The 10,845-nt window shown below is 37.7% G+C and overlaps 1 protein-coding gene and 1 pseudogene across 1 annotated transcript in view; both read right to left on the bottom strand.

Annotated features, from left to right (window-relative positions):
• The window catches only part of GPR158 (G protein-coupled receptor 158), a 570,604-nt gene that overhangs the window by 407,107 nt on the left and 152,652 nt on the right, over window positions 1-10,845 (bottom strand). The gene's annotated exons all lie outside the window — the stretch shown is intronic.
• Window positions 6,563-7,216, bottom strand: LOC102868509 (annotated as a pseudogene).

The raw sequence follows: 10,845 nt of genomic DNA, 5'->3' as shown, positions 1-10,845 counted from the left end.
ATGCCACTTTTTGAAAAGCCTAATATTTGCTCTTGAGTACATTAATATTTTATTTAATCTTCCACATACATATTAACTTTCTTGTTGAAGATTACCCCCAGTATTTAAAATGTACTTGGCAGGTAGTAACTTGTCTGCTATGTAAAGGTCAGGGTCAGTTTCCAGGTCAGACATCTTCCCTTATAACAAAGATTGTTCTTCATAAGAATACAATTAGAGAATAAGTAACTTAGTGCAAATTCTTCTGTTTAAGCTAGACAAAACTATTCTAAACATATGAGGTAGATGCAACCACTGAGGAAGGCTGCATAGTGCTCTCTCTAAAAATTGTAAATAGAAATACCATTTGACCCAGCAATTCCACCACTGGGAATATACCCCAAAGAGACCATAACTGCCACCCAAGCAGATATATACACACCCATGTTTATCGCGGCAATGTTCACGATAGCAAGGAGTTGGAAACAACCTAAGTGCCCATCAACAAACGAATGGCTAGAGAAGCTGTGGTATATTCACACAATGCAATACTATGCTGCATTGAAAAACAAGGAACTCACGGAATATTATTCAAAATGGGTGACCCTGGAGGACATTATAAGGAGTGAAATATCTCAGTCATACAGGCACAAGTGCTGCATAGTCCCAATGTTGTAAAACAGGATTGGCATCGGGTTTGGGGGGAGACTGAGAAAGATGGGATAAATAATGTATACTGCATTGAAACAGATGAGGGAGAGAACTGTTTAAAAGGGATAGGTGATTAGGTATTATTGTCATGACAGGAAACCAGAACAAAGGCTGCATAGTGGAGTGGACTTGAGGAGATGGATTGTATAACAATGAAAGACTGTTTCTTTTACTTTTCAAAAAGAGGAACGAACTGGAGGGGAGGAGTGGACAGGGAGAAAAGTGCAACAACGAATGGAAATCCAAAGTCTCTGTAAATTTTCATTAAAATTAATAATAATAAAATCCAACACTAGAGAAAAATATATGAGGCAGTAGTGATATTTACTTTTACGAAGGATGTCTCTTTTAGAGTTAATGCACAAAGAAATACAGAAGTGTACTGTTTAACATCTTTTTGGGCAACTTGGCCACATATCAATGGTCCTATCAGGTTGTAAGAGAGTTCAGAAAGCAAGATGTTATAACTGGGAGATAATGGAAGTATTTTATTAACTGTGGAGATTTCATTTGTTTCTAACTAACTCTCCAGTTACAGCTGACTCTGATGTCAGCAGGCAGAAGAAAGTCTGAGGGTCCACCCATGGCTTTTTGTACCTCTGCATCCTCTCCTGCGAGGGGCCATGCAGATGATGCTCCACGGCTGCTGTCCCACTTAGCCTAAGCACCCTACTCAGCTCCTCCCACAGTGACAGCCACTTGACTGCAGCAGTGGTGGGAGGAGGAAAAGAAAAAGGGGAGTGGGGCAGGCAGACGGCAGACGGAGCAGGAAGAATTACAGCCTCTTCTGAGGGCAGGGAATGCAGGTAGGGTGAACATAAGGGAAAGGTGCCCATAGGGATAGGGCAGGAAACAGCCCACTGGACTGAGTGATTGCTCAGAGTAGGTGTGTGGACATCATTCTAGTAACAACCATACAGGTCTGGCAGCAACCCAAAGTGTCCATGCAGTCCTTGCCCAGATCCACTTAGTGACTAACCTGAGAACTTCTCTCCTGTATATAATACAGTTTTACACAAATTGTATGTCTTATTTCAAAGACCCATCATGAATGTTAAGTGAAACATACCTGTGCTGTAAAATCTCAAAGAACTGTATGGAAAATCAATGAGTTTATATTATTGGTCATCAATAGAAGACATAATGATTTTCCCCCCCTACCAATAGCAAAACTAGGAGCTGTGGTGGCCAAGCGATAAGGGGTTGCACTGCCAATCCAAAGGAAGGCAGTTCAGATTACATCAGCAACTCTATGGGAGAAAGATGGGCAATCTCATCCTTCATGTATGTTATTAGGTTCTTTACAATTCATAGTGACCCTGAAAACAACAGATCTGAACCCTGTCCTGTCTTGTGCCATCCTTGTTATCTCTGACACATTTGAGTCCGTTTCTGCAGTCACCACATCAGCCCATCTTGTTGAGGATCTTTTTCTCTTTCACTGACCTTCCACTTCCAAAGATTGATGTTCTTTTCCAAGGAAAAGCCACTCCTAGCAACATGTCAAAATGATAAGAGATGAAGCTTCACAATCCTTGCCTCCAAGGAGCACTCTGGCTGCACTATTTCAAAGACATATCTATTCTGTATGATTTGCAGCCTCTAAAAATTCACTGCAGTGTCAGCTGTAAGTCAGTTCCAATAGCAAAACAATCAATCTGTACAATACCTTTATAATCAATCAAGTATCTTATTCACTTAATGGTATGAAAAATTATACTCAGTTCAACGTGACTGAATTTCCTTCCACCATATTTTAAAGCTTTTACTTTATAATTCTTTACCATTGTTTGCTTTCTTAAGGAATTATATTGTATTAAATGAATTTCTCTTGAACAACTAATCTTGTAATTTGAGGAGAAAAGATATCAAACTCACCTGAAACTATTACTTTTTTTAGATAATAAATGTATACAAGGTTCATGCAAACACACACACACACACACACACACACACACGAACACAGAAGAAACTCTAGTGCTTGTGAAATCTGACTCAAAATTATGTCTTTTAGGTTATACCTTCAAGTTCTATTATTGGCTTCAAATATTCTGCTCTTTTCACAAGTCATTGTTTTAAACTTAGCTATATCTACCCATCTAACATACTTTGGACATGTTGTGAGGAGAGACCGGTCCTTGGAGAAGGACATCATGCTAGGGAGGGTTGAGGGGACAACGCAGGAGGGGAAAGCCCTCTATGAGGTGGATTGATTCAGTGACTGAGTTAATCGTGATGGGAGTGTCAGAGATAGTGCAATTGGCACAGGATAGAGCAGAGTTTAGGGCTGTTGTACATAGGGTTGCTAGGAGTCACAAGCAACTCGATGGCACGTAACAACAACAACATATCTATCTCATTCCCAAACTCACTTTCCTCATTCTATTATCTAGAATCTAGTGATAAAAAGAGATTGACAGAAGGCTGTATTTATTTTTACAGTGTTATTTTTGTCCCTTTTTTATTATTTTTGGTTATATTCTTCTTTTATCAACTTCAATCAAAGTTTAGAGAGACTTTGGATTTCCATTCCTTCATTGTTGCAGTTATCTCTCTGCCCACGCCTCCCCCCCACCATCAATTTGCTCTTCTCTTTGAAAAGTAAAAGAAAAATTCTTGCATTGTTTTAAAATTCCTCCACCCAAGTCCACTCTACTATGCAGCCTTCCATCTGGATTCCTGTGATGACAATAAATGACTAATCATATATCCCTTTTAAACAGTTTTCTTCCTCATCTGTTTCAATGCATTTTACATTATTTATCTCCTCTTTCTCAGTCTCCCCTCAATCCTGATGTCAGTCCCGTTTTACCACAGAAGCACTATGCATTATTTGTCCTTTTGTGATTGAGATATTTCACTCACCATAATGTCCTCCAGGGTCATCCATTTTGTATAATATTGCATGAGTTCCTTGTTTTTCAATGTAGTATAGTATTCCATTGTGTGACTATACCAGAGCTTCTCTATCCATTCGGTTGTTGATGGGCATTTGGGTTGTTTCCAACTCTTTGCTATTGTGAACAAAGCTGCAGGAAACATGGGTGTGCAAATATCTACTTGGTTGGTGGTTATGGCTTCTTTAGGGTATATTTCCAAACCTTGGAAGTAAATCTAACCAGAAGCACAAATGATCTATTCAAAGAAAATTGCAAAACATTATGACAAGAAACAAAAAGAGACCTGGAGAAGCAGAATAGTATCCCTTGCTCATGGATAGGAAGACTCAATATTGTGAAAATGACAATACTACAAAAGGCAATCTACACATTCAATGTACTCCCAATATAAATACCAATTCCATTCTTCAACAAGATAGAAAAGGCAATCTCCAATTTCATTTGGAATGGAAAGAGGCCGCAAATAAGCAAAGCATTCCTTAAAAAGAGAAACAAGGTAGGAGGCTTATCACACCCTGATTTCAAATCCTACACTGTTGTTGTAGTCAAAACAGCATGGTACTGGTACAATGATAGACATGTACATCAATGAAATAGAATAGAGAATCTAGAAATCAGCCCATATACCTATGGTCAACTGATTTTTTACAAAGAGATGAAATCAGTTAAGTGGGGAAACTACAGCCTTTTTAACAAATGGCGCTGGCAAATTGGAAAACTATCTGTAGAAAACTCAAGCAAGGTCCACACCTAACTCAAAACCCCACTCAAAGTGGATCAGGAACCTAGGACTAAAAGCAAGGACTAAAACTTCATTAAAGAGAAGCTTGGAAGAATTCTAGAAGTCTTAATCCACAACATAAACAGTGTTCCAAGCATCCTGAAAAATCTACAACCAGGAGAGGATAAAATAGATAAATTGGACCTTGTAAGAATCAAATCCCTATTCACATCCAAAAACTTCTCCAACAGGGTAAAAAGGGAAGCCACAGACTGGGAAAAAGTATTTCATAACTACATGTCAGATAAGGGACTTATATCTAGAATTTATAAAATACTTGAGTACCACAACAAGATAAAGGTAAATAACCCAATTGAAAAATGGGCACAGGATATGAACAGACGCTTCACCAAAGAAGACATTCAGATGCCAAACAAACACATGAAGAAATGTTCAAAATCCCTAACTCCAAGACAGATGAAAATCAAAACAACTATGAGATATCATTTCACCCCAGTAAGGATAGCAAAATTTAACAGAACAGCAAACAACAAATGCTGGTGAGGTTGCAGAGAAGCTGGAACACTTATTCACTGTTTGTGGGAGTATAAAATGGTGCAACCACTATGGAAGTCTGTATGGCACTTCCTCAAAAAGTTGCAAGTAGAAACAACATTTAAAGTGTAATTTTAAGGCTCAGATAAAGCTTAAAATTTTTTTTATCATAATGGAAAAAAAGTAGCCAAAAAAGGGACACTTAACTCTGTTAAAAGTAAACTAGAAATTATTATTATTATTATTATTTTGTGAGTGTACTGTCAAATCAGATCTGACTGGTACAGGAGGAGATTGTCCCTCCTTCCCCTGCAGAGCATCTGGTAAAAGTAAACTTGAAATATTTTTAAGGAAAAAGAATTACCTATTTCATTTTAAAGAGACTTTACACTTAAATTAAGAACCATTCTTAATTTAAAATTTCCTCTAACTGTACTGGACTTGTTAACTCTGATTATATATTACATATATACAAATGTATGTTACATGAAACAATCCCTCGAACAATTCCATTCCTGATCACTTAAAAAAAGTAAAGGCAGAAATGTCCAAGATTAAGGTGTGCCTGACCTAAGCCATGGTATTTTCAGTAGCTTCATATCCATGAGATGTTGTATGTATTTACCACACTGTTCATCCAGCCATTTGTATCTGGACATTTAGGCTCTTTTGTCTTCTGGTGGTGGTCTTGTTAGATGGCACTTAGTCACCTATGACTCATAATGAGTTTATATACAAGGTATTGAAACCCTACCTGATCCTGCACCATTCTATAATCTCTGCTGTGTTTAAACCCAATGCTGTAGTCACTTGAACAAACTGTCCCCTTGACAGTCTTATTACTTGGCCATAAAGAGAAATTAAGTCCTTCTGGGCCCCTGCTCCCATGAGCGTGAGGAGACAGCTCCTCCAGTATAGACATGGCTGTGCTGCCCCTGCACCAGAAGCACCAATATCACAGGAGAGTGGAAAGGAAATGAGAGGACAGAAGTGGAATGTGGCCTGGGCCATCAAACCAGAGGAGATGGAAGGTGACAGACACGCAATTTGTTTTATTGTGTATATCTTCGTAAAAGGATTAAACCTATAATTTTAATAATATGGAAAAAGATAACAATAAATAACAAAAATTATACAGATACAAATTATTATAATTATGTTAAAAATATGAATGCATGTAGGAGGTAATGTGCAAATTATTAAAATAATTGGATCAGAGTGTATTATAAATGTTTCACTGTTTCTAATTATGGTATATTCCTTTCATTAAAATAGTAAATAGTATGTTAAGTTTTATTATTATAGAATTTTTTTTCTAATATGCAGAAATTTGTGGCCCTTTGTAGAATTGAAGAAATAAAGTAGATTTTATTTGGTTAGGATTTTATTTAAGAATTTCAAAAGACAACTTCATTTGCATGACATAAAGTTCTCTAGAAGAAATGAGAAAAAAATGAATCATCCTAAATTCAAATAGGAAAATGTATACTAATTAAAACCAAGAATATACTACAGAAAAGCCTGTCTGTTACATATAAAGTAATTTAGGACCCAATTATGCAGCATATTTCGGCTGTGGCTACAAAAGTGCTATATTTTCTGATTATATTTATCTAAAAATGAATCTATTTCTTTAGAGTCTTTCTACAACTTTCTTCTTTTTCTTTTTGTAATAACAGTAAGACTTATTGGGCTGTTAGTATAGACAGCGGGGCTCTCTCATGGTACTCTTGATGTACAAAGCTCGAATATCCTGCCAATGCTTCTTTAACAGAGAAACTAGAACACTGACAGCCAGGTGGGTGTTGTAAACAAGTTCATCATCAATCATCTTCCCGTGGCCAACAGCTACTGCCAGACACAGGACATTTTTCACCTGGAATTTGATGGTGGACTTCACCTTGTTACTTTTGCTATCATGTTTTCATTGTGGGTAAGCAGAGAAGAATTTGCCAGCCCTATTATACAGGCCAGGGCTCAGGATTCTTGGGATCTGCTTGATGAGGGATTCAGAGGCCCAAAATGCAACATACATCTTGACCAGCGTTTTGACAAATTTCTTATTCTCGTTCAGTTTTTTCAGTGCTTTGATGTCCATATGGGGGATATCCATATGAAGCTTTGGCTTCCTCACAATTCTGCTTGTTCCCAGGAATAAACACAGAGAACTTGAGGCAAGGGGTGGACTTAAGCCTAACCGCCCCTGAGAAGCATTTGTCCTTAAGGTCATAGTTCTCCAAACTGATCTGCAGCTTCATTATTTCAAAAACTTGGTGTGTGTGCACTGGTCTCCATGAAGGATTTGATGCATTACCTCATAGAGGGTTTCCAAAGAGACTTTGATGCCCATGGTTTCTATTGCAGCAGTAATCAGAAAAAAAGCTGACCTCTTTTCCTTTGAAAATATTTTCTTTTTCTTTTCACAGAGAATTGCTTTATGATCTTGCTACTGGATGAATTTTCCTCTTGACTTGTAAGTTATACCAGTGAACTTTGTAGACTGTCTATCCTTAAATATTTTATTGCACGTATCACTAATAAACTTGGGTTGCATCTTTTTTTTTTCATGGATTCTAACCTTGCTAGAGTACTGAAGAGCAACCAAGTCAGTCTAGAGACTAAGGTGCGCTTGATCCAGGCCATGGTCTTTGTAATTACTTGCTATGCATCAGACAGCTGGACAATGACTAGGGATGATAGGAGGATAATTGATGCCTTTGAGCTGTGGTGCTGGAGAAGAGTATTGACTATATTATGGACTGCTAGGAGAACAAACAGGTTCATCCTGGAGAGAGTGTGACCAGTCTGCTCCTCAGAGGTAAGGATTCCTAAGCTCTATTTGGCATACTTTGGGTATATTGCAAAGAGAGACCAGTCCTTGGAGAGGGATATCATGTTTGAGAGGGTGAAGGGACAGTGCAAGAGAGAAAGACCCTCAATGAGATGGATTGACTTAGTGACTGGGGTAATGGGGTTAGATGTGTCAGAGACAATAAGACTGACTCTGGATAAAGCAGGGTTCAGAGCTGTTGTACATTGGGTCGCTATGAGTCACAAGTGACTCTATAGCACCTAACAAAAAGAAAGAAAAAATTGCTCAGAGAATTCAAACTTCTAGAAGAGGATAGCATTAATAGACATGCAATCATGTGAGAAAAATGAAGACAATGCTTAAGTGATTCTCAGAAAGCCAATGTACTGGATAAAAAAGAGCTGTTCTGAATTTGGATACCATTTCCTATTGCTTAATTTTTGTGTGCTGTGAAATGTTGCCAGCCAATCCATCTGTTCAGTTATTTAACCCTGACATTCTTAGCAGCTACTCTGTATTTATATGTGTTTGTGACTTCATAGGGTCACCAGTCCTGTGATGATTTTATTAACAAGGTAATTAACTAAAAGCTTAATTAACATGGTCCATGATAAGGAGATTTACAGGATCCAATTTATTAAAATTAATTATACTCTTGATTATCATTCTACTTATTGATGACTTAAAATTAGCATTTCTCTCAAGTTTATGACTGACAATTATAACAAGATTTTTTTAAAAAAACTTTTTAAAAAAAGTTCAAATAATATTTTCCTAGTCGTTTGATATGTTATTCTTAGGAACAATGATAACTACTCACATAAGTGAGTCTTGAACAGTTCTTGGTATATACTTAGGAGAATCTTAAACTCCTTTCCCTTTGCCTGAAATGCTTCTCATTACCATCAGTAAACTCTTATTCATATGTAAATCCAACCCCTGAGGTTATTCTAAATTTCAGTGTGATTCTCCTACATGACCTATACAGATAGGTAGACTGAAGGTTAGCAAAAAAAAAACAACCCAAAACAAAACAAAACACAAAACCCTCATGTAAAAACTCATTGGCTAGCAAGCAAGTATTGATGTTTTCCAAATAACTTACCGAGTTCTTGGCTTTGACTTTTGCCAAGTAGTTGGAGAGTTGTTGTTGTTGTTGTTGTTGTTGTTATGGGCCATTGAGTCCGCTGCAGCTCACAGTGATCCCTGTGTACAACAGCTCTGAACTCTGCCCTATCCTGAGTCAGTCTCACTGTCTCCAACACACCTATACCTAGTACTATTGTCACTCCATCTCATTCTCAGAGAATGAAATGAAATGAAAATACCGTGTCAATCCATCTCATTCAGGGTCTTCCTCTTCTATTCTGCCCCTCATCTTTTCCAAGTATGATGTCCTCCTGCAAGAACTACTCTCTCCTGGCAACATGCTCAAAGTATGTTAGACAGAGCTTCAAAATCCTTGTCTCCAAAGAGTTTCTTGGTTTCACCCTATCTAGGGCAAACCTGCTTGAGTTTTTTTGGTTGATTTGTTTTTTGGTTTTTTTATTTTGCAGTTCCTGGTATATTCAATACTCTTCTCCAGCAACACAACTCAAAGGCATAAATGCTTTTCTTTTGTAACTTCTTAGTCATTGTCCAGCAAGTCAAGTGCAAAGACCATAGATTACAAACTTCGGGATCAGGTGCACCTTAACAATGTCTAGACTGACATTGTTATTCTTCAGCACTTTGGAGAGGTCTCTGACAGAAAATTTTCCCAGCGCAATTTTTCTTTTGATATCCTGACTGCTGGTGTTGATTGTTGGTTGTGCAAATAAACAAGCAGAAATTATTAACAACTCAATCTCTTCCCCATCTATGCCAATTGGCCCAAAGGTGAGAATCTTTGTTTGCTTGATAGTGAGCTTCACTTCATAAGAAAGACTATACTGCACTTTGGCAGCAAACTCCTCAGGTTCTCCTCAGTTTCAGCAACCAAGATTGTGTAATCTGCATAACGCAGGTTATTGATGAGTCTTCTTCCAGTCCTGATGCCACGTTCCTCCTCATAAAGGTCAGCCTCCCAAATGATCCATTTCATATACAGATTGAAAAGCTATGGGAATGAGATGCATCCCTGATGCACTCCCTTCCTCAGTTTGAACCATGCAGTGTTTCCCTGGTCCAAGTTCAGGTTTTACACGAGCACAAGCAGATATCCAGGGATTTTTATTGTTCTCAAGGTTAGCCACAATTTGTTGCAATCCACACAGTTAAATGCCTTTGCATAGTCAATGAAACATAGACAGAAATTCTTTTGGTACTCTTTCAGCCAAGATCCATCTGATATTAGCTATAATATGCCTAATGTCACTGCCTCTTCTAAACCTAGCTTGCACTTCTGGTAGTTCTCTATCGATGTACTGTTCATTTATGGGTAATCTTCAACATGATTACTTGCATGTGATATTGTTCAATAATTTCTATACTCTACCCAGGTCATCTTTTTTCAGAGTGGGAATACATATGGATCTCTTACATGTAGTTGGCAATGTAGTTGTCCTCCAGATTTCTTGTTATAACCTAGTGAGCATGTCCAGGGCTGCATCTGTTTGTTAGAACATGTTACTTTTTAGGCCATCAATTCCCATGGTCTTATTTTGGGTTAATTTCTTCAGAACAGCTTGAACCTCCTATTTCATTGTCATTGTCTCTTGGTCATATATTGTTTCAGGATATTCTTCTGTGTGTAGGCAATTCTTTTTCATTACAGTAACTCTGTGTACTCCTTCCATCTCTTTTGATGCTTCTGGATCAGTCAATATTCTGCCCACAGCACCCTTAAGTATTGCAACTTGAGGCTTGAATTTATTTTTCAGTTCCTTCAGCTTAAAAAATACTGAGCAAGTTTGTCCTTTTTGATTTTGACTCTGGTTCTTTGCACATATCATTATAATACGTTGCTTTTTCCCTTTGAAATATTCTGTTAAACTCCTTAACTTTATATTTCCTGCATTTGCTTTGGCTTCTCAGAGCTCTATGCAATAGCACATCTGGAGATGGAACATGAAAATAAGATGTAGGCTACTAATGAGGGGATTGGTCAATCTTACAATCTCATCAGGCTTAAAATGTGGGTTCAAGATTGGTGGAGGATCTATCAACAATCTGCATTATGCAGATGA

This window comes from Elephantulus edwardii, unplaced genomic scaffold (assembly GCF_000299155.1).
Source record: "Elephantulus edwardii isolate Elephantulus edwardi_28Jun2011 unplaced genomic scaffold, EleEdw1.0 scaffold00054, whole genome shotgun sequence".
NCBI lineage: Eukaryota > Metazoa > Chordata > Mammalia > Macroscelidea > Macroscelididae > Elephantulus > Elephantulus edwardii.
This window is presented reverse-complemented; position numbering and strand designations above follow the sequence as displayed.